Genomic DNA, 24590 nt, shown 5'->3' on the forward strand with positions numbered 1-24590 from the left:
TGATTCTGTGATCCCAGTCTTCCCTGTCTACTTGTCCTCCTAGAAATTAAACCCTGGGGGGAAGACGTGGACCACATCATGTCCCTGATAAGTCAACATATTAGGATTGTGGTGTGCCAAGAAGGGAGGTGCTGACAAGCCCAGACTGCAAGCAGTCATCTGCCTTCATTGCTCAGATGCTCCTGCTGATCTTAGCAGCGATGTGGGGAGAAACTTAACTGCTCCCAAACTGCTTAGTGCTTTGTAGGTCAAAACCAGCACTTCATATTCTGCTCTGCATTTGATAGATAGGATGAGCAGGTGTTCCTGCATTGGTTCCTTTAGTTCTTGGGTGCAGACTGTGTGGCACTGCAGTGCCTGATCTGAAGAGCACTCACACATCTTAGAGCTCTGTGGTAGGAGTCATGTCTGGGAGTTTCTTTTCTCCTTTTTGTAACTCCTGGGACTTAATTTTCACACCTAAGCTATTCCTGAAATATTTATGTTTGAACAGTATCTGGACTCTGCATCTTTAGTTGGGTAAGTTGCTGAATTTAAGGAGTCTCAGTTAAGAATGGAGCCTCTTCTTGCTGTAACCACTAAACTGCGGTATAATAAACTACTAGGGGGTGTAAACTGAAAAATGATTTTTGCTTCCTTTTGCTAGTAGGATCCTTTGTTTTTTCTTTAGCTGGACGTTGTGAAAGCAGTGTGGAGACCAAGGCAAGAGGAGGCCACTAGATCCTGGAGCCATGGAGCTTCCCAGTTACAGAAAGCAGTTGCTGCAGCAGCTGTAAACACTCTGCAAGGAGCAGCAGTTCTGCAATTGCACCATCTTCATTGGAACTGTTCATTTTAGAGTACACAAGGTTGTTTTGGCTGCTGCCAGCCTGCTTTTTAAATCCTTGTTGGATAGCACAGACACCATCTCCATTGATGCTTCTGTGGTTACACCTGAGGAGTTTGCGCTGTTGCTGGATGTGGTGTACACTGGCAAACTCCCAATGGGGAAACAACTTCACCAAAGCCATCTCTCTGTCAGACAGTCTGCAGATGTTTGATGTGGCTGTTAGTTGCAAAAACCTCCTTTGAGACCTCCTCAGCTGCTCATCTCAGGATCAGACAGTGAGAGAGGTCTCCAGCCAGACAGCAGACTCATCTGGAAACAGCGCTGAAGCTGATACCTGCTTCAGTCTGAAAAACCTCCTGCAAAGAAAAAACAGATACCTTGCACCCTCAGAGAGTGTCCCCTTCTCCTGACTCTGCAGAAGCAGAAATGGAGGGAGATGTTTCTGTTCCTGACCAGGAGCTTACCACAAATCACACCTGGGTTCCACAGGACATGATGCTGAGCAGCTCTGGGTCCCTCAGGGCAGATTCAGGCTCTCATCCTGACCAGCCTGCCTGCGCAGGGCAGCATGGCTGTGCAGAAGAGGAGCCTGCTGAGCCTCTGGAGAAGAAAGGAAGAAGGGGTGATTTAGGTGAGACTTTACAGGTCTGGGCACAGCACTGCCTCTTAATGATTTACAACCCAGTTGCATTACACTTTCTTGGTATGGGGGATCTTTTTCTCTGCATTTCTTCATTCTAGTTTGCCCTGGGTTGGTAGCAGCACTGGTGTGTACCCTGGTTCTGTAGGGGCTTTCTTCCTTTGGCACAGTTCCTTAGGCCTTTGTGATTGTTTCTCTCAGTGCTTTACCAGAGCTGTAGTGAGCAAAAATTTTCTATCCACGCGTGTGATTGCATCTGATGTACAGTGGGATCTGTGTTAGTGCAGAACATGCGGTTGGTAACACAATCCTTGTAACAGTAAGTGCACAGAGTTGCCTGCTAATACTACCTTATCTTTTAAACTTGTGTTCAGCATGGGAGGAAAACAGAGGCTGCAATGGATTTAAAATAAATGTTCCATTTATAACTAGTGTTAAATAAACTGTTGGTTTTTCCTCCAGGCTGCGTGATATCTTTAGAAGGGATTTGTGAGTCACAGTTTTCATATTACAGCAAATGTGCTGGTTACAAACTGATGCTTTTCAATCACATCATGCTTTTTGTGAATCCCTTCAATTAGCAAATAACTCATCTTGTTTCTCTCACACAGCAGCAGAGAGCAAAAGCTGTAAACTGTATTTCTTTCTTCGATATGAAAGTGTTTTCTCTGAGGCCCTTTCTGATGCCCAGGCTGTGCTCAGAAGACTAGAAGAATGCGGAGAAATTGATGCCTCTCAAAGGGAGGTAGGTGTGTTTATTGGAAAAATAATACAAGTCTTTTCTTCTCCACCCTGCTGAGGGCTAGAATAGTTTGGGCCCTGTTCAGGAAATATTTTCATGGGGAAACTGGGGCTCTGGTGCTTTGTTGTTTGAAGGGCAAATCGTGCTCACCTGAATGACACCCTTGAGAAGCATCTGGAAGAGCAAGCTGCTCGTGCATGTAGGTAAGGAGGTAAGTAAGTAGGTAAGGTGTCCTGCCCTGAAGACATCTTCAGTGCATGGTAGGAGAGCTCTGACATTCTATCTGTTTATGGCATTCGCTTCGGGAACTGTATCAACACAGCAATGACTGACACATGAGATCCCAAAATAGACTTCCTGAGCCCATGGCGGAGTCTTGCCGTGGAGCATCTGCTCTGCTCTGCTTTGCAGGCCGTTCACCAGAAGTGTCACAGGCAGGGACGGATGTGTGGCATGTTGGCCTGCTGTCCCATGACGCTTCTCCTGGTGGTGTGCCACTTTAAAAGCAGTCATTGCAGATGAATGATGCTCAGGTTGGTGTTGGAAGATAGTTGAGTCTAGTGCTTGGTTAACACTGGAGGATATTGTGGGCTCTGAACAACAGATGCCAGCCATCATAATAGCTCAAGGCCACCAAAGAAACAGCAGGTTACATCTTCAGTGGCACCACTGAAGTTCCTGTATTTGTGTAGTGGCCATGCAGGGAGTCTTGGGGGCACTGCTTGAGCACAGTGTCTGGGGAAGAGCCACAGCTGTCATGCGGTTGCTCTGCTCACCTGGGCTGCTTCTGATGGAGCTGTTTTCAGGCCAGGCTGCCTGGCTGCATGAATTGCCCTCTATAGCTTTTCTGTATGTAAAGAAATAAGAGCATGGCAGTTCTGTGGCCAACGTTTTGGTGACTCTGTGATTAGCCTGACTTTCGACGTCAATCATGTTCCCTGGATTGGAGGGCTGAGACCTGTAGGTCTTACAAGCTGTCTGGGTTTCAGTCACCTGTACCCAGCGGTACCAGCATGTCTGTGTGACACGGGATGTTTTGGCCAAGACAGCTTTCTGCTTTTGAAAACCAAAGTCAACATCTTTACTAGAAAAAAAAAAAGTATGACAGCAGGTAGGAGAATTCCCTTGAGTCAGGGAATACAGATTTATTTTCTGATGAGGCTTTGAATGTTCATGGGAGGAAAGCCTGTGTTCTCTTAGTGGCTGACCCCTTTGATGGTGTTCAATTTAAAAATGCTGGAGCTTTAGGAGGGAGATGTGGGTCCTAATTCATGGTTGCAGTTGCAAGCCCAGCCAGGCTGATGAGCACCTCTGAGTGCATTGCTCTCTGCATGCCTGCCGAAAGATTACATTTCTGTGTGTTTGTTCATCTTCCAGATTAGAAAATGATGTCAGGTTTAAGGTTTTACCCATTCCACACATTGGTAACTGAGGCTCAACTGGAGCAGCACCTCTGGGAGGGTGCTGTGCTCAGGGGACGTGGACAGGCGCTGCCAGAGGGCAGCCTGTGCCAGCGTGTCCCCCTCACCTGCTAACACCCCGTGCTCCAGGTAGGCAAGTACACTGCCTTGCTTCTGTAATGGCCTAGGAGCCCCATTTTCTGTTGCTTTGCAGTAACTATAATGTTTCGAGTTTCTTCAGGCCCGGCAGATGAGGTTGGTGGGCCCTTATATGCCATATGCCCTGCCCGTTTTGCTCCCACATGAGTTGTTGCTGTAGGGCCCAAATGGGAAGCTGCAGAGCTCAGAGACAGTCTGGGTATCTGACTGCAGAATGGCACCTGGACAATTTTTCTGTAGCTGTAAATAAATGCTGAATAAATGAGAAATGGATTTTCTTTAAGCCTTGCAGAAAAATCACTTCTCAGCTGCAACAAGCATGAAAAGTGTCAGCCCCAAAGGCAGTGGGGAGGGGGGATGCAGCTCAGTGTAAGTAAGGGCTTAGGTGAAAACTCTCAGCTCAGCCTATTCCGTTGCTCTCTGAGCTCCTGCTGGGATAAGCAGGATCTGTCGGCGCTGGCACCGGCCTGGGCTCTGTTTTCAGCAGAGGGTGTTGCTTTTTCCCCTAAGGGCTCTGTGTTTTCTTTGGGGCCACCATACAGTGGTATATTTCATGCTTAATGTGTAAGTTTAGCTCAAAAGAGCCCAGCTCAGGGTGTGTAATTAGGGCTGAAATTGTGTCAGTGGTAGAAAGTCATTGGATTTTTTCGTCTCTCTTTTTTTTTTTTTTAGTTCCTTTTTGTATTATTTTACCAGGTATTTGCTTGAAGTCTCTTGGGTGCCTCAGGGCAAGTAAAGTCAATCTGGAAGCCAGTGAGATGGCTGTAGACGCAACCACGCTGTGAGAGGAGCTGCCTTTTCTTCATGCTACACGGTCTGGTAGGGAGTGCTTGCGGTGCTGCAGAGGAGAGGTCCCATCCCTCGTGCACGTCCTTTTGCTCACGAGTCCTTTGTGGGTACATTGTCTCTACAGGCAAGCAGTATTGCGTTTTTGACGCACAGCACTGGGGCTTGGGAGTGTTGGTGGGGGTTTTGCCAGCTGCTTTTAGAGCCAAGGCTGCTCTGGCTTTAAGCTCCTTAGGTTTCAGTGAGAGTTTGCTTTAGACATCGCCCTCTGTTTCTGTTCCTTTGCTCGTGAGCTTGTCTGTGAATGGGTGCCTTGTTTCCTGCGGCAGGCCAGTAGCCCTATGTTCTATGGGGTTGTGCTGTGCTTCCTGTCAGCGTTGCTGCCTTATTTCCAGGTACATCCAGTAGAAGTTTAGGTTGCAGGATTTTTTGCCTTGCTTTTGTCAGAATTTTTATTTTTCTATAAGTTTGTTGCTACCTTCTGCTCCCTGGGCTGAAAAATGCAGATGTACCCTTATAAGTTGGTTTTCTATTTAAGATGATGTGTTTTTTTTGGGGGGTTGTTTTTGTTTTGAAGTTTCTCTGTGTAACTCACATAAACTATTCCGATCTAATTTGGTTCTGGCCTGGATGAAACCTGCTTGGAAATGAGAACAAGACTGAAATTGCAGTAATTTGGGGAAGCGTAGAAGAGCTTTGCTGGTGTCAAGTCTTATCTTCCTGTGCTCTCTTAGAGAAACTCAATTCAAATTATTGCACAGCTCATTTGTTCCCTCTACTACTGGTTTCAGATGAAGTGGGGGAGCGTTGATTCTCTAGTGCAGAATAAATGTCACTGTGCTTGTGGATCATTTCCACTGCATATGGGCCTGTCCAATTATCGCTGTCCTTCATTTGCAGCTGCAGGAATTTCTGGATGCGGCATAAAAAAGTTTGCTGTTACCTTCTGCATCCTGATGAGGAGCGCGAGCTTGCAGGTTTGCCTGTTTTCCTGGTGGCAAAGCTGCAGGAACCTTTTCATTGTTCCGGTCTTCTTGCATGGAAATTTTGGCTGAGCTTTAATTCTTGTGTACAGCAAGCAGGAGCCAGCATCCTCCATGGCACCGTCCTGATGCTGGAGTCTCCCTCATAGTTCCCTTACAAATGCAGGTTTGAGGCGGGGGGGGAGAACCACAAACAAAACATTTCAGCGAGCTGAACTAGCAGTGGGAACATAGTTTTCCCCTGATTACTGTATGCCGATGGTATATCATATATATAATGTATTATACCAGTGGTAACTGGTTGACTTCATGGCTCGGTTGTAGTCGAGGAGCTTTTCTGTGGGTCAGATGTGAGCTGCGCGCTGTGCTGTTCATGCCATTGGCTCTGCAGGCAGTGGCTTTGTCTGGGCTGGGCTGTGGTTTTCTGATGGCTTTTTTATATTTGCTTTATGTTATGCACTTCAAAAAGTACTCAGTAAAAAAACAAAACAAACAAACAAACATAAAACCACACACAAAACTAAACCAACTTGCATTCACAGAGGCCTGGTTGTTATGTCTCTGAACTGGTTGCCTGCAGTTGGAGACTTTGCAGCTGGCAGTGGCTTGTGCAGCTTTCCTCAGGGAAGGGAGGTAGGGCTGAGTTATTGACGCAGAATTTACCGTGCTCAGGGGTCAGTCGTGGAGCTGAGTGTGTCTGGGCTTATGAGGGAAGGGTTTAAAGCAAGGTACGACTGCTATCCTAAGCCTCCTGGCTTTCCAGCCCATCTCTTGAAGATCCCTCCCACCACTTTAGGTGCTTGCATTAGTACTGAAGCTGCTGTTTAAGGGAGATCACTCAGCAGCAGTAAAGTGGCTTTTTGCAGAGATCTTTTGCACCTGAGGCATGTCTCACAGTGGGAGCAGAAGCATGGATGAGATGTGAAAATCCACCTACAGGGAAAAGGCAAGGCTGTGGATTAGTGGCCAGCTGGATTTGTGGTGGCACCGCCTGCTGCTCTGCCTCTCTCTCCACATCCCTGGGTGAAACCTGCAGGCTTGGTTATGGGCCACTGCACGTGGGATATGCATTACTTGCCCACCTGGTTTACTCCAGGGAATGTTAGAAGAAGCAAAAGAATTTGAAGCATGAAGGAGCAATGGGGAAGAGCAAGAGATCCTGCAGCAGGATGAGGGGATGTAGCAGCGTAGGAACTGAAGGTATTAGGAAAGAAATCCCCCAAATGTGGAAGATGATATGGAGATAGGGGACATATCTCCTGTGGTGTTTCTTACCCCGGGGCTGCCGTGGAATTGGGGAGGTTTAAGATCAGCTGGGGGGACGTTCTCATGGTGTGTGATCATTGAGGTACCGGTAGGACTGTGAGCAGCTGGGGCGTTGCGGGCACCACAACTGACACCTGCAGTCAGGGCTGAATTTCTCAGTGGACTTTGAGAAAGTCCACCACCATTTGGTGGTACAACTCAAGCTGAAGTCAGTTCTTAGTGACTTGGTTTCCCTGCCCCAAGGAAACTGTCCCAGACTGTCTCTTGCCCCAGTCTGGAAGCTGACTGCATGCTGCTTTTTGCCAATTTGGCCATGAAGGGTTTTGCAAGCGTCCCATGCAGTGAAAGCCTGATAGATGAGGCTACAACACGTGGGCACCTTACCACTGAATGGAAGCTGGGATTCCAGCTTAATATCACTATTTCTCCAGTTCTTCCAGGTTCTTTGGGAGCTGTTTTTGCTTCAAAGTAAGTCTAAAATGCACTGTGTACTCTTTCAAAACAATGCTAAAAGGCTGTTGCTCCCACTGAGCAACGTGTCTGAGGAAAGGTCTTCCAGAAAGAGACTATAAATAGCAGAGCCTTTCAGTTTCTGAAAACTCATTTCCATTAACGAAAACCATGCACCGAGAAAGGGATGTTAAGTGGATCTCTGGGTAGTGATGCTGTGCTGATTTTAATTAAAAAAAAATAAATAAGTTACAGCAATGCAAGTGACTTCTCATACATATTAAAAACATGCATTTGGCAAGGTGCTGAGCACCTTTAGGAAGGTGAGATTCAAGATATTTTGCAGGATCGGTCTCAGCTGGTAGGGGTCAGACATGCAAACCGTGAGAACAAACACAATCTGGTTATCAAGTCTTATTAAAAATTGATGCTTGGATTAAAAAAATACCTTTAAGCTTGCTCTTTGGCACATCTGCTGCATCTCTTTTTTTTTTTTTTTTTTTTTCCTTTATAACAGAGCCCTTCATGTCCACGTCTCTCTGTTTGGCAGGAAAAATGCCGTTAGTGGATAAGAACTGGGACTCCTGCAGCTCCCCCTCTGTGGACGCTCCTTGCAATAGGTCATTGCACTGTCACGCTGCCCTAAAATATGAGCATTTACACCTGCTAGGAAAAGCAAGTCCAGCATCCCCCTGGTGTGGCCTCAAGCAGTTACATTCAGTCTTTTTATCATAGAAATAAAAATGACAATGACAGCAGAAAATGGCCGTTATCTCAGGAGCTGGGCTAAGCTCTCCACTTCAAAGGTACTTTTATAGCATCCCTGGAGTCTCTAATAAAGGACGCCTGCTCTGAAAGACTGGCATCTCTTGTGGAGAGCTGGGGAGCATGTGTCTTTAGGGGCAATATTTACAGCTTAACGCTCCAGGGAAATGGGAGCAAGAGTTCCAGCTTATTTCTTTTCCTTTTATTTCCATAACTGCACAGGCTTGTTTGCCTCTGGTTGCTCTTTTGGGTCACTGGAGTGGATTTTGGAGCTCTGAGCTTGATAACCAGGTGTGCTGAGAGCCCACAACAGACAGCACTTGTGTGCCTTATCTCCAAAGCTTGCGCCCAAAGCTAGGAGATGCGACTCCATTGTGATTTGGGAATGAGAATTCCTAGAAGTCCCACCTAAAATGCTCTCTGCTTTCTATGCAAGTGCTCTCCTTGTTCTGCACTGAAATCTTGTATTCCCTCCTCTAGTCTTGGGCTTCTTAAATAAGTGTTTACAACCTTATAAGGTCAGTTAGCTATTGGCATTTTGCTGTTAGGAGAGCCCTGGTCCGAAGAGGTGTGTTTGGTGCTGGAACGGGGCCATTCACCAGCTCCCATCGGCAGAGCTCACTGCAAGGAGAAGAGCTGGCAGGCAGGGCTTGTTGCCCTCCTTGCTGGGGCTGGTGGCCACAGCCCAGACATCTCCTGGGGCTGAATTCAATGCAGGCAAGGCCTCAGCGAGCTCAACCTGTGTTGGTGGGCATGTGTATATGGGTTTCTATGTTTTATTTTTTTTCCTCCCCTCAACAAAACCCCCAGAATTCTGCTTTTTGCTTGTATCAGGCAGTTGGCTGTGTTGTTAAACCTCCCCTGCACTTGCCTGTTCTCTTGTAGGCTCTGGTTTCCTGTCTGGCAGGGGCAGGGGAACAGTCGGTGTTCACAAAGCTGTTGGGCGAAGTGAAGGATGCTCAGCCCCTGGATGCACAGATCCTTGTGTCCTTACTGAAGCTGTTCAAGATGGGAATCCCATGCTGAGAGCAGCCTTGCTGGAGAGGGAACAGGGCAGTGGAGAAGCCCTGCAGCAAACAGGTAGAGAACTGGGCATGGTTCTGGCAAAGTGAGTGGGTAACTATACAGGCAAAGCACCTTCAGAAACCTGGTCACGTCCCCCCGGTGGGCTGCAGTGCTCCAGTATTTGTTCAATCCTTGTATCCTTACTCAAATACAGGAGGCTTATTGCGTGCTGGCCAAGATCCTGGAGCGTTTCTGTTCCACAGCAGCGGGTTGCGGGCAGCGCAGGGCTCTCCCCATTGCTGCCTGGAGGGTTGGATCGATGGCTCCATGCCAATGTGGGTCAGAGCACAGCTGAGCCTCAGGATTGAAAGCTCCTTTCTTAGTGGAGGCTGACACAAAGTAGTGGCCTTGCAAACCTGGTGTTAACCTCCAGCTTGCTTTATGGCTTTGTGCTCTGTTAGATAAATGAGACGTTTTCCTTTCACAGAGTTTAAAGAGAATCGTAAAGTGGTTTCTCTCTGCTGCTTGTGCTTGGGATGAGCTTTGCTATTCACTTAGATCTTACACAAAGTCTCACTCGCTTCAGGAGCCTGTCAGTTCCTTCAGACTGACTTGTTTCTTCTCTTGTGCTTCTGAATCCCTTTCCCCCAAGAGAGCACGAAAGAGGGAGAGATGCTGACTGCTCGTTTGCTGGGATGCAGGGAGGAGCTGATCCAGAGCGTGACACAGCTGAGCCCCATCATAGAGTTCCTGGAGGCAGCAGAAGAGGGATTCCTGACCACCTCGGAGAAGCGGGTAACAAATCCGTGAGAAGGAAAGCTTTGTGGGCGAGGGGTGTACGCGTGTGTCTGCAAGGCACTGTCTTTCCACATGGTGTGCCAAGTGATGGGCTAGCCTCACAGGGTGATTTCCCTTTGCGCAGCATGGACTGCTTGTGGGAGTTGTCTCATGTCCTGTGCTGAGCTGTGGGAATAATGAGAGCTGAACTGCGAAGGGGGCCTCAGGGTGAACTGTCCAGTATGCCAGACTGTCCCTAAAAGCTGCGACTGGGGCAGAGGAGGCACCCAGTGTTTCTCAGTCTCTTTAAATGCCTTTTTGTGAGCCTGATGAAGGCTCTGCAGTGCAGTTTGTTTTCAGCAGAACCATTAAAACCCTGTGCTGCCTGCATGTCATTACGTCCTTGTGTACTCAGTCATCAGCTTACCTTTCAGCTGGCTCTCCCAGCATCTGCTTTCTTTAACTCTGGGCACACAGTTGCCTGCAAGTGTAGCATGCCCATTGACTGATTTTTATTAATTTATTTGCTTATTGGTTGATGTCTTGAACGCAGCAGTTGGTGTGGAGGACTATTGCTTTCCTGTAAGCAGTTGCATTATGTATGTTGATTTGAAGAAGCCATGAAATAAAAAAAAAAAGCAGCGTAAAACCTGCTTTCTTTTGTGTTTTGAGGCGAGCTGGCTGTGCCCTGCCTGTGCAGCTGAAACTTGCAGGTGTCCTGGCGTGCTGTGTTCAGCACATAGCTTGCAGACCTCCTGTCCTAGTTTGTCACATCGGTTAGTTCCCCTGACAAAGGATTATAGGGATTGGAAAGCACTGTTGTGCTCAGTGACATGAATGATGTCTGCTTTCCGTCTGAGTGAGCCTGACCGGAGCCACGACATGCTTCTTGAAAACCCTTGCTCATCTTGTAAATGCCTCGGTTTCTGTCTTGCTCCCTTGCACGCAATTCCTGACAAGGTTTCCAGCATGGGGCAGCCTTGGATATTATAGCTACAGCTGATTGTAGGAGGGCCAGAGAAAGTGCTGCCAACAGAGCATCCACCTTGTCCTCGTGGGCTGGGGGGTGAGTAGCAGCTGATGAATTTTCTCCTCTGAAAGCAGCACGTCTGAGCCTGGGAGGGGATGTGAGAAGAGGGAGAGAGGTGTGAGTGCAGCAAAGGACTTTGCGTCTGCCGGGGATGTTGTGGCTGTCAGCAGAGATCTGCAAGGGTGCTGAGCTCCCAGCCATAAAAACTGCTTCGGAAGTGGGGACTTCAGAATTTTTCACATACCCCTGTTCACTGTTCACATCGTAACCCAGCCTTTGCTTTTAAAAGCTGCACCTTTTCCCTGCGCTCTTTTTTTTTTTTTTTTTGTGTGTGGTCTTCATAAATTCAGGTAGTTAAAATGCAGCCTTTTTTTTTTATCTCCCTTCCCATGTGGGAAAAAAAAAAAAAACAACAAACATTCTGCTGTCATAGTTCTGACCCTTGGGCATAGGATCCGGTATTTAATTGCGTGATCATACACGCTGGTGTTCACAGGACTTCTGCCTTGGTGAAGGGGTAGTGTTATTCAATATTTCTTTTATCCTCTTCAGTTGCTGCCTGCTCCCAGACTGTTTGCTGCAGAGCCTCCAAATCCTGCTCTGAATACAAAATTCTTTTCTTCTCTATGGGTTCTCTTTTTGCCCTTGTTTTAGCTGCACTGGGAGGTGAGGCACAGGAAAGTCGGGTGCAAATTGCCAAGTGTAGACGGAACTGAGGAGCAGGGGCCCTAGGGATCCTTTTGTCCTTTTTTTTTTTTTAAGGTCTGCTTTATTTGTTTGTGCTTTTTTTTCTTTTTCTTTTTTTTTTTTCCTAGACAAGTGGAAATGTGCATAATTATTTCAAAGTTAACTTGATTACAACAGTGGAACTGTGGCATATGTGCACTTGAGATCTCTGGTGTCTTAGGTGTGGTACTGGGAAAACTTACATGGAATTTAGCTGCCACCTCTGAAGGTTTCATATTACCTGATTCTTGCAGAATCACACGAGAGCTCTGGGCTGGCAGAGGTATGATCTAGTTCTCCAAGGTTTCATAAAGATGAGACTTTTATTTTTCTTCTTGCAGTTACTGCCTCCTTAGTGACACATTTATTCATCAAGAGAAACATGAGTCTTACATGTATTAGCCTTTTTTTCTAGACAACTAGGATCTTTCTCTGCCTGGTCCAAGCTGTGCATGGAGCAAGCCCATTTTTCTTTGCTCAAAAAACGCTACATGGTGAAATGAAGCCCCTTTACAAATCCCAGGTTTTGTAGAGAACTTTTTATCTAGCAATTCCATTTTTTGAGTGCTTAACTTTGTGTCTTTATTAGTGTTTGTGATGAGGGGAGGTAGGGTGGAGGATCTGGGGTATGGCTTGGGTGCAAAACCTTAAGAAAAGAAAAACAAATTTGGATAAAATGGAAGGGAGGAGTAATCCCTTGTGCATGGTGTCCCATGGCTTAGGTTGTCACATAGTTCAAAGTCCATGGAACAGCCCTGAACTTGGAGCAGTAGAGTGGCTGTAAAAAAAAAACACAACACACCCATCCTTTTCTTCTGTACAGACCTCTTCTAGAAGAGACCGGGCATTTTACCAGCCGGTAGCCGTCTGGTCTATATGTTGACATCTCACGTCATTAAAGTGTTGGCATTCCCCCTTCACATCTGGTTGTGGTAAGGCAGGGCTCTCGGGTGACTGCAGACCTTGCTGCTACGGTTTCCATCCTGCCTCACCCCACCTTCCTCTTCCTGCTTTGCACACCTGGCTCCTGCTTACTTCTCGCACCATCCCTCCATCACTCTACTCCTCTCCAGCTCCCATGCGTGAGCTCCTGCTGCTTTTCCGTCTTGGCCTTTTATGTTGTTCCTGTTTACCTCCCCTTTAGCTCCAGTGCCTACACAACTTGGTGCCCAAATCAAACTGCCTCCGAGCTAGGACAAGTGTTAAAGACCACATAAGCAAGAATACCTGCCTAGGATATTCACTGCCTAGGATATGCACTGACCATGGGGGCTGCAGGGCTGGTTCTCACTCTTGGCTCTCCCAGCTGCTTTTCTGCAATAGTTTTTTTTGTTTGTTTGTTTGTTTTTTTTTGAGCTATCTGAAACTGGCTCTTATCTAACACAGGTCACAGAGGCCACCCCTGCAGCCCCCACTACCAAAACTCTACCACATAACCCCAGTACAGGCTGGTTGAAGTGCAGTGCAGATACCTGCCTGGGAGCAGCAACAGGTTCCAGTAGGCACTCTCCAAAAGGATGCTATTCTTGTACCCCTCTTGTGTTCTCTTCAAAGAAGACTTCAGACTGAGAGACCAAAAGTCAGCTGAGTGTGAATTAGACGGAAGGATATGCCAACAGGTTCACTAACAGAGTTTTGGCTATAAAAGGACAGATTTTTAGAAATGAGAGAAACTAATTAATGAGTTCAGCTGCTCATAAGAGCTCAGGAGGAGCTGTTGGATTCTTTTCTTTTATGTTAAAGGTATGAGAACTGTCTGAAGTTTGCATCCCCAACAAGAGAGGAGAATTTGTATGAGAGGTTGCAGACCTGAGTGAATGTATAACTTGAAGAGGAATATTAGGCCAAGTAAAGAACCTGCCAGGAATGGCTGGAACAGCAGACAGACAAAGAAGTTTACTTTAGAGGTCTGAAAGTGTATGTAATTAGAGAGGCTTGCAGCATGTCAGACTGTTGGGAATCACAATGTATACTGAGATAAGTAGCAAACGTTTAATTAAGTAAAGAAAAAGGATAATGAAAGGAGATGACCCACAAACTCATGGCTGAGCCAAAGGACAAATCCAGGAGAGCTCTGGCGAAGAGATACAAGAATGGAAATTTTCTGAAGTGAAACCACAACTCAGAGAGCAAAGGGGATTCGGGCTAATCATCCAGCAGACCGGAGGAGCTCACACACATAGTTATGAGAGCAATGGCAAGGTTTATGGGTGCATTTTTCAAGCTGGGAGTAGTCCCTACAATGGGGCTAAAACTAGGACATGTGTGTAGGAGTGGGAAGCAGTGATCAGGCAACCAGAGCTATGGCTGCACAGGAATATGCACTGGAAAAGGCTGGAAGGCATGTGTAATTGAAGCACTGCACATAAGTAAAGAAATGGGATAAAATGCAGCAAAGGTGTTCACGTAAATTGTTTCTGCCTGACCTGGAATCTTTATGTGATGAGATAAAAATGGGATTTTCTGCCTCAATCTAGACTTGAGCAAAGCATTTGAATTTCATGTGGGGAAATTGTTAATCTAAAGGAAATGGTGATACTAAGAAGAGGATGTAGCTGATTGGGAAATAACTACAGGTTGTGCTGAAGGCAGGACTGACATGTTGAAGCAAGGTTACCAGTGGCTTTCTTGGTACTCAATTAATTGCATCACTAATGTTGTTGACACAAATATCAAACCACGCTAGGAGGAGTTGCTGATGAGCAAAACTGGGAACTTTTGTCTACACAGAGGAGGATCTGCAAGTGGGAGAAGAATTACCTGTATGGAGATGTAAGTAGTGAGAATTGAATGATGAAGTAGTATAAAGTGAAGGGTTCAGTAACAAGAGGTAAGAGTAGTACCTTGTCTGAAATACTGTGTGCAGTTCTAGTCCGGTTCAAAAAGGATGAGTTTGTACTGAAGTAGAGGCAGTTCTGCAGCTGTTAAGATCAGGGGAGTGGAGAATCTATTTTACAAGAGAAGCTGCTTTATTTAGACAAGTGAACTGAAGACTGAGAAGGAATATGATCATGCTCTTATAAAGAAATTGGAAAGGAGGAATAGGGTAAATACAGAGTTTAGAAGAGCTTTTTAAGCTAAAAGATAGTGTTGGCACATGAACTAGTGGGTATACACTGGCCATGAATAAATTTAAGCTGAAAATTAGAAGAATCAACAGGGGAATGAGACTGTAGAAGAGCTTTTCAACCAGAGGAAAGGGAGCAAAATGGATAACTAGTTTTAGGATAGATCTTAATAATTTTATTAATGGGAATGTATAACGTAGTGTTTATGACAGCAGTGAGATGGACTGGTAACCTACCAAGTTTCTTCCAGTTCTACATTTTAAATGCTTAGGAATGCAGAGAGTAGGTCAACGTGTATTTGTGAGATGGCTTTCCCCTGTAAGACTCTCAAGCAGGAATTTAGTAGGACCCTTGTGCAGGAATGTGTGTGTGTGTGTACACACACTTCTGTGATCCCCTGTCATTCCCCTTGAATCTGTCTGTCTGTACTGGCTGTGCTGGGGAGGTGTTACAGTGGCATGATAGAGCTTTTCCAAGCTACACTGATTATGTCTCACACATGAGATGTCTCATGTGGCCTCATCATATAAATCATTCAATTAATAGAGTGTTTATTTAATGAGTCATCTTTTTTCATCTCATCTTCAAGTGACAAACAGAAAAAATGGGGGAAACGAGGGAAAAGAGACTGCCAATTTAAAAAGTATTTGCTAAGAATATTAAATGAAAAATTGTTTTGAACTCTGTCCTTGAAATATTTTTTTTTGTTTGTTAACAACTTCCAAGAGCAAGACTTGGTGTAAGAAACCACCCGGATAGTTTTCAAGGTTTCAAATCATAAAGTCATCTAGGTTGGAAAAGACCTTCACGATCATAGAACCATAGACTCATTTAGGTTGGATAAGACTTCTAAGATCATAAAGTCCCACTGTTAACCTCTAAGATTTGTGAATTTCTTTGTGGTTGTCAGAGATTGTGGGCTTTTTCCAGATCTAATCTTTGACATATGAACATGATTTCTGAGGGTTATCTTATTATCACCATTTTGCCCTCCTGTGGAAACTACTAGAGAGATATTTTTGCTCAATTAGCCTCTTGCCTTGTAATTTCCATTAACGTTAAAAGTGACCATGCGGTTCTGAGGCTTTAATCTGCTCAGTGCCAGGGAAGCTTAGTTGGGCTTTGGTCCTCCCCTAGATCCAGGTAGTGTTTCTGCAGATCATGATCATTAACTTGTGGTCTCCTGGCTGGAGCAGAGTGTGCTGATGGGTGTTCCGTACTTAGTGTCCCCATTAGACATCTTTATCATGGACAGCTAATCCCCTTCTTATTTCTGGTGTTTTTTGTTGTTGTTGTTTTTGTTGCCTGCCTATGGTGGTGCTGGGACTTGGAGTCCTCAGCTTTCAGTTGGTGGAACAGCCTTCCAAGCCGGGGTGGATTTAGGCACAAGTCTGAGCAATTCAGATAGAGTGGCAAATTTCACTGGCTCTGAAGTCACTTGAAAATTAAAAGCTAAATCAATATGCAGTGAAATGTAAATGATTGTTTAATAGAAAGCAAAACTGCACTCATAATGCTGATAACTTCTTCTGTAGCAAACATTCCCGACAGGCAGTTTGCTTTGTCATTTGTTAAGCACGATTGCCTTCTTGAAACACCAGACTCCCAATATGGTCAATTATCTAGTGGTAATACCCATTCCGAGGAGGAGCATTGCTTAATTACATAGAGTTGAATCTTCCTCAAATTGCAGCTTGAACAAACAGAAGCACAAATATTTCTTATCATGAAAATGAAGAGGGAGGGAACGATTTGAGCTGCTAATGGTAGCCCTTGCCTGTCCTGTAATGTAGTGCTAAGAGACAGGACTGGTGGGGAACACGCTCTGGTTATGGAGCTCACCTCAGTATGATGGTGGGATGCTGGGAATGCATTTGTGACAACTCAAGTCCGTGTAATAAAATCAGAAACATTTTGATAGGATAAGGGGAAAAATATTTTTATTTGTAAACCACCCCCTGATCCATATGGGGCATATACAAGTCATACCTAAACCTTACAGCGCTAAAGTGCTCGATGAGTTTCCTTCAGCTTCGCCAAGATGTTTCCAGTAAGTCTTTTTCCAAGGAGTTTTTCATGTTAGCTCAAAATCATTCCTTGATTATTCCACATTCTCCACTGCCTCCTTCCCCACCGTGGAGAGCTTTCTCTTCCTACCTTACACTGTGTGTCTCCTGGATCCCAAGGACTGTATTTTCTTTTCACCAAGCTGTGTTTTTCACTGCTTTCCTCCCAAGTAGTGCCTTGTGAGTAATTGATCTTTCTGTTTGGTACTGAACCGAAATGATTAAAAAATCTAAGCATGCAAACAAAAAATATGCACAGATGTCTCGGATGAACTATAGTTTTTTATTTTGGGTTCTCCTATGAAAGTATCACTATGCATCTTCTCCAATTTTGTAACTCTAGCAGTGGAAAAAAAAAATAGGTTCATCTATTTGGCAATTCCCAGCTTTATTTATCAACTAGTCTGGGGACAAGTACAATCATATATTATTTTTGGTACACAGTGTATTTTCCCCAAATCTCTTCATTGCCCTGAGTAAGGATTGTTTTTTTCTTGAATTAGTCCATTGTATTCTCATACTGTGGTATCTAAAAAAGGTTGTGGTTTTACTCTAGCGTCATTGTTTCTCAGATTCATCAGGTCAAGCCTCAGCAGATTCAGCTTGGAATTAGATATGAGAGGAAGGAATGAGGTTGAAGTTGCATTTTTTTGGTGTAAGGGAGAGAAGAAGGTGTTACTGCCACTTTACAGTCACAAGTCTGGTTTGTGTTCCCATTAGCACCAACGATGACTCAGCCCACTCAGTTCTTGATTCTGTTGGACCATATGGGTGTTAGGCCTTTAGATTCTCCTTGGGTTTTGTGTTTGTAAATACCTTTATTTTTTATTTTCCTCTTCAGTGGCCACCAGTGAAAGCACAGCCATTGAGATCATCCTGCGGCACAGCAAGTTGATTTCGGAGGCCATTAGGCAGAGAGTGGACCTTGGCTCCAGGGGAAGCAGGACTCATGGAAGCAGTAAAAGAGGTATGAGGGGATGATGCAGCGTGTACCCCAGCTGCCTTTGGAGCCAGCACAATCTGGGGCTCAGAATCTGGACAAGCCCTAGCATGCACTGAAATCAGGGGATATTACTTAGGTCAGGCAAGACGTTCAAAGTTGGAGGCATCCCTCTACTGAAGTGAGAGCATACTGGGTGTTTTATATAAATCTGCAGGAGGTTCTAGGTGAAATAAATTGCCAGTGAGCTTTTCAGTTATTAAAAATGTGGATATGCAGACACACAAAATTTGGGTCTAGTCTGTATAGGTGTTGAAGTCTTAGAGAAAGTAGAACTGCCAGTGGATTGAAAGGGTTTCCCTCTGAGTAAGTTGTCTGAGGACTTTATCTAACATGATAATGAAATACTCCTAGAAAATGCACTGAGGATGCTGTGATTCTGTATCACCATCGTGCCTTGCCTGTTTGCCCTTTGACAAAACAAATGGTCTCTGTTCATTAGTATGTAGCTTTGAGCTTTTTCCATGAAGCAATCTGCAGTTGCACATTCCTGTCCTGTTTAGCTGCTGTTGGAGATCTGGAAGTGTAAGGTGCATAATGGCATACACAGATTCTCTCTTTGGCTCTCCTTGCAGTGGCTGGCTGAAGATGATTTGGATTTGGAAGGGAGAGAAAAGCCCAGGGAAAGCTGTGTATGAAAGACAGGTTTACAAGTCGGGTAAACTTGTAATTCTGTAAGGCATTGAGGAACCTCTATTTCCATGGAGAAGTAGTTTTAAGTAAGCCAATACCAAATCAGAAAGTCTGAGAATGAATTTATTGTAACTTGGTTTAGTCCTGAAATTCTTTCAGCTCAAGCACATGTATTCGTGGAAGGGCAAAGACTTGCTTGGAAAGATTTTTTTGCTGGTTTCTCAGAGCAGGTTCCCAGCAGAAAAGAAGAAACAGGAAAAGTGAACGTGCCCTCGCTCCCAGACCATCCCATCCTTTGGCAGCCCCAAATTTCTGCCACGTGATATTTTCTTCTTCTGTAGCTACTGAGTGTTTCTGCTCAGAGGAAAGTTCAGAGGCCTCCTTCAAAGCAGCTCTGAGTACAGCACAGGAGAAGTCTGTCCCGGCCATCAAGATCTGTCAGCTGCTGTGCAATGTCCGTGAGTCTTTCCCAGACCTACAGCCAGTGATGCAGGAGCTAGGGCATGTGGGTAAGAAATGCACAGGCTTTCATCCTTCTGTGGTCGTTTACATCCAGTACTGGGAGTTTTGGGTAGTTTGAGTTGTAGTGGACCTCAGTATCCTGGTGGTCTGAGATTGTTTCACAGAACTGCTCTCTAATGTTGGGGTTGTACTTGCAGGAGAATTCCCAGGGGTGATCTCTGGATAAACGCCTTGGAGTATGAATTTCTCCTGCTGCTAAAGTGCATCAGACAAACGTGTCTGCTTTCTGAGAGTTGTGGAGACTGACTGACCCCACACTGGTATTCCTTAAGTGTGCTTGCAATTCTCCATGCTAGCCTTTGCTCTGGAGACATTTAAGCAACTAATTTACATTGTTTGTATCTATGTTAGGCTATTTCTCAGAATTTATATCCATACCTGTGGGGTTTCTTTGATTCTTCTTGTTGCATACTGTTGGATCTATATGAATTTGGACTTCCATTATAATCTGTTGACTTTGTATATGTGTGGATACTTCACAGACTGATTGTGAAAAGCTCACATCTGAGTGCACTTATCTTGTGAAAGGATGACAGTGATGGTGCAGTTTGTAGCCCCAGACTATTTTCTGAGTTAATTGTCTCACCATGCCTTAATTTGGTTTTGCTATATATACACTTTGTGAAGCAAATGATCCCCTAGGAGAGTCCCACAGCAGTAGGGAAATGTTACATACTGTACCAGTTTGGCAAACGTAATTTCCTGAACTCCAGAAACAAATGCATAGCAATAACCATGTGTGAGACCCTGCCCCGAGCTGTGGGATGCTTTCCGGCTCAGCTGAATTGTGCCTCTGCATCCGTCATTTGAAGGAAGAATGCTTAACAGGATGTGGTGCTTTAATGGAAAAGATAAGAGAGAGAGAAAAGTAGCTGCAGGTTTGCATTCTCTTGAATGCAAATGTGACTTGCTTATTCTATTTTCTCACGTTTTTATGCCATCATGTTTCCCAGTTTGTCCAGGTACAGATTTTTTGGGCTGCACAGTCTGATGGATGTACATGGTGTGTCTTTTATCCAAGCGCAGACAGCAGAGTCCATCCCTATTTACTTGTGGTGTTAGAGCTGCATAGCTTACGGTGCAGTCTGAGAACACTCACAGACTGCTTGCTAGTTAGAGTAAACAGCTTTTATTAAAGTCTTGTCTTTTTTTTAGGGGTAGGAATTTTAATTGGTTGGTTTGAAAATTTAAGTCAGAGCCATGATTGGTCTTTATGAATGAACATAAGCCTCCTGGCTTTGACGCTTGCCATTGTTTCATGTTTGTCGGTAACAAGCAAAGGAAATGTTCCCTCTGTGCCAGGAAGGGGTAGGAGGGAGAGGAGGGGTAGAGAGAGAGCTGCCATTCATTAGCTTGTCTCATTCGTGAGCAATAAGGAAAGGTTATTAGGGTGGTAGATGGGATTGGGTGGCTCAGAGCAGTGCATGCATAGAAGAAATCAAGGACTGGGCTTACTGCTCCAGCCATAGGGCTCAGAAGGTCACACGCTGTGCTCCTCTTCCTCAAGTTCCTCCTGCTTATTGACTTCCTTAGCCTTAATGGTCCCCTGAGAGATGTCCTATACTGTAAATCCATTATTCATGCTCAGTTCAGATTTAGGTTCCCTCTTACAATGTCAGAAGAGCTGCTGCCAATCCAGTTGGCTTTTTTGCCTGGTCATGGCTCTGATGAAGATTTCCAGCGTAAAGTTGATTCCTTCTTATCTGCCATTCCTTCTCTGTTTCCTGCTGAAGCTCTGGTCACCTGCTACACTTCTCTTGACCCTGTCTAACCGTGAGATCATAGAATCACAGAATGTCTCGGGTTGGAAGGGACCTTAAAGGTCATCCAGTTCCAACCCCCCTGCCATGGGCAGGGATGCCACCCACTAGATCAGGTTGCCCAGGGCCTCGTCCAACCTGGTCTTGAACAACTCCAGGGATTGGGCAACCTGTGACAGTGCCTCACCACCCTCTGAGTAAAGAATTTCCTCCTAACATTCTAGAGGGTGTAAGGCAATAAAAATTGCACGTGTCTTTGAACGTGCAGACCACCTTAGCTGTTTGATACCTTGCAGAGGGGAGTCAGCTGAATCGCTCTGGCAGATGCCTGCTTCTCTGGCCCTGATATCAAAGAGAGCAGACTGCTGTTACTAAGTGTCTTTGCAGGGCTTCAAGCCAAGGTTGAGACAAAATCAGGCAAGAAGCAACATGAAAAACAAGAGCGCTGGAAAAATGGTATTTATTTGGCAAAAACGTTTTTGTATGAATCAATCAGAGAAGAATTGCCAGTTACCAGTCCTTCTTTGGCATTCTATGGATCTTTACAATGAACTTCCTTATCTTAGTTTTTCTACTGGTCTCCTTAACTCTGGTATCACAGCTTACCAGCCCTGAATGTTGCAGATTGCAGTTATGGATCAACAGCCATGTGGCTTGTAGCATGAGATGTGAATGACAACTGAGAGCCTCATGTTTGAGAGATATGAGCTTGCACTAAAAACGGAGAAAATCTCACATTTCTGAAGAACATATGTGCCCCATAGAGACACATGCAGTTTGCATTTCCATTTGAAAGCTACATTTTTTTAACATCTCTATCACAGAGAGAAAGAAAAGGTATTTCTGATACCTAATGTAGGTGAGCTGAACCACTTGGCAAGCACCAGGACTTCCTGTGGAGGAAGCTTCATCCTTTGATGCTGCACTCAGCATCATCAAAGTAATGGGTTGGCTTCTCTGATGGAGGTACAATATGAAGTCTGTTGTTTTTTCCTCAGGTCCCTTCTGTAGCTGGGTTGCTTTTAGTATTGGCAGCTGGTGCTTAAAAGGACAAGGTTTGTCTGTTTCAGCCAACTCCATAGCCTCTTCACTAGCTAGCTGCTTTCCAGGTCTCTGTAGAGTCACTTCTTGGGAGATCTTGTTTGTCAAAATATGCATAATTTTCAAATCTCAGAGATGTGTCAATAACTCCAGACAAGAGGGTTTTTGTCTGCATAATGCTGCATTTAAAAAAGACAGTTGGCATTTAACTTAGGCCTGAGTCAGCCATTGCAATTGTTAAATCGGAGGGTCTGCAAGTAAAATTCCATGCTCTCCTGTATAAGTTTTGTCCATGGCTCCATGTATGTCAGCAAACATTTGAATGACCTTCATGTGCTTGCTGACATGGGATAGATGCAAAAATGTAGGCGGGGTTTTCTTCCAGCTTAAGCTAAGAAGTGGGAGGCAGAATGGTCATACATCAAGGGGGTCTTTGCTTCTGGAGTCACGTACTTGCATATCCAGTTCTGGTTTCCTTAAAGCTCATATCTTCATGTACATTCATCTCTTTTCAATGTTCAACATTTCTGGGAGGTTTAAAGATTCTTATTTGCTTAGATCAGAAAAACTGACAGTGTTGGTCACAGGAATGTGGGAAGAGACCTTAGAGGTGAAGGGTGTGTAGTGCTGTTTTGACAGAGGAGGGCAAACTGGAAAACAGTCTTACAGTCTGTTTTTCTCCCTTGATATATTCAGGGGTTGGTGGGTCACCGCTTGACATCATCAGATTTCTGAGTCAGTGTGCATTGGAATTATGTCAACTGGTTTCTAGTTGGTTGGAAATTCAGGGTGATATCACCATGCAGGGAGAAAACTTTTCTGAGCTCTTCCCGTAGTGAGGAAGGCAGAAATGAAGTTTTTCAAATACAGGGTGAATTTACTGTACATTGGCAAAAAGTCTGCAGTGGTTTCCATGGCCACACAATCGCATGGTGCTCATTATAACAAAGAAGCCAAATATATCTGTTTGGATTTTGATTTCTTCCATATGTGTATTCCCTGTGGGTCTTTTCTGTAGAATGAGATCCTAGGTGAGTTTTCCAGCTTTTGCTTTTTGAGATGATGGTGTTACAGGGACTCAGAAAAGCATTAAAGCTTGTTAGAAGTGAATGTAATGAGTGATTTAAAATACCTCAGGGCCCTAACCAGAAGACTCAAAAAGGTTGTAGCAAGATTGTGTTCTCTTTCAAAGAGTTTGTGTTTGGGAAGTGTTCCTGAGGTGTCTTGTAATTAATGGCTGGATATCCACTCTCAATGGCAGAGTTAGTGAGACAGTATCATCCCCGAGGCTCAGATCTTCAAACATTTAAGCACAGCCATAACTTCACACGTTTGAGCAAGAGGCAGACTCTTAGAAGCAACAATTGTTCCCATTCTCGCCAGGTGAGGAGCAAGCTCTTTGGAAAATCTGGATGTTGCTCTTGTCACCAAACCCGGCCCCTAGTATGTGTGGGTGGAAAAGTTAAAGGATCGCTGCTTCGTGCCTTGTACCATGCATTGCCACGACCGCTTTTGGGCAGAGTCTTGTGTCACCATTGTGGTGTCTCAGTGCGTCCACTGATGCGTGCCCATTCCTACTGCATAAGGGTGACTCCCTGCTCAGGAGCATTCAGGAGATGGGAAACCAGGGGGCTGGTATTCAAGCCCTGCCGGTCACCACTGAAACAGGAGTTGTTTTGTACACAGGGCTCTTGACGGAAGGAAGTGGAGAGGAACCTGGGATCAGGAAGTGGAAGGTGAACAGTGAGTCCCAACTTGAAGCTCTGGACAAAGAAGAGGACAGGGCAGGAGGTGCTGGGACCAAGGAACCGAAGGAACCACAAGAGAAAGCTTCTTCCAAGAAGAGTTTTATCTGCAAAGCCTGTGATAAGAGCTTCCGCTTCTACTGCTGCCTAAAGGTGCACATGAAACGTTGTCCGGTGACCAAAGGAAAGCAAATCCAGCGTAAGGAGTGCACTGAAGTCAAAGCTACAAAGAATGAGCCGGAGAAACATCAGCTGGAGGTCCATGGAGCAGTCGGATGGCCAAGAAGAAGAGGTGTCTCCCTGCAGCATGTGACATCTATGGCCGAGAGTTTGCTCATGCCTCAGGTAGGGTTGGTGATAGCAGGGTGGGAAAAGGGGGGTTTATTCTGAGGCCCTGTGCACACACTGTGAAGAAGACTGGACAATATAATAAAGTGATAGTCTGAAATCTCCTCCACCCTGCAGCTCTGTGAGCACCATGTGCAGGAAATGCAGCTCAGCTTGTTTCTCCTGCCCCACTGAGCACAACTACTTTCTGATTAGTTCTTCCCTAATTGGTTTTCAACTTGGCTCATCAAGGAAAAGTGGGGCTACTAGCAAATTTTAAAGCCTCCAAAAATAACTGAGCTGTTCCAATTCTGTGGCTGGCACAGCAGGACCAATAACAGGAGCTGAGTCTCTTTGTTCTCCTCGTGGCCAGCTTGCGGTGCCCAGGTGTGCTGGGATGAAGCTGCGGGAGGTGCCTGGCTGTCACAAGCTGTCACCGGGTTCCTGTGCTGGGCACTGGTGCTGCCCTGCTGTCCTGCCCGTGTTCCCGGGGATGCAGTACCACAAGCTGGCGGAGCATTTCAACGAGAAGCCCTTCTCCTGTGAGGAGTGCAGGGCCAAGTTCGCTGCCAACTCCACGCTGAAGAACCACCTGCAGCTGCACACAGGGGACCGGCCCTTCATGTGCAAGCACTGCCTGATGACCTTTATGCAGGCCTCGGCCCTTGCCTGCCACACCAAAAAGAAGCACTCTGAGGATGAGCCTTCCCCACAGGAGCCCATCCCCAGGGGCATGAGGCTCAGCTTGCTCCATCCACCCCTTTCTGCCCTGCTTCTCCATCTGCCTCCTGGCTGCTGGCCTCTTTCTCCATCTTTTGTGAGAGCCCTGGGCCACAGGCCATTCTCCCAGCTCCTTCACCTGCATGTTTT

General features: G+C 45.5%; 1 pseudogene; it reads left to right on the plus strand.

Moving 5' to 3' along the window:
• The first annotated feature begins 590 nt into the window (after nucleotides 1-590).
• LOC121058447 lies at nucleotides 591-23841 on the plus strand (annotated as a pseudogene).
• The last annotated feature ends 749 nt before the right edge of the window (nucleotides 23842-24590 follow it).

The sequence above is a fragment of the Cygnus olor genome, chromosome 21, assembly GCF_009769625.2.
Source record: "Cygnus olor isolate bCygOlo1 chromosome 21, bCygOlo1.pri.v2, whole genome shotgun sequence".
Taxonomy (NCBI): Eukaryota; Metazoa; Chordata; class Aves; order Anseriformes; family Anatidae; genus Cygnus; species Cygnus olor.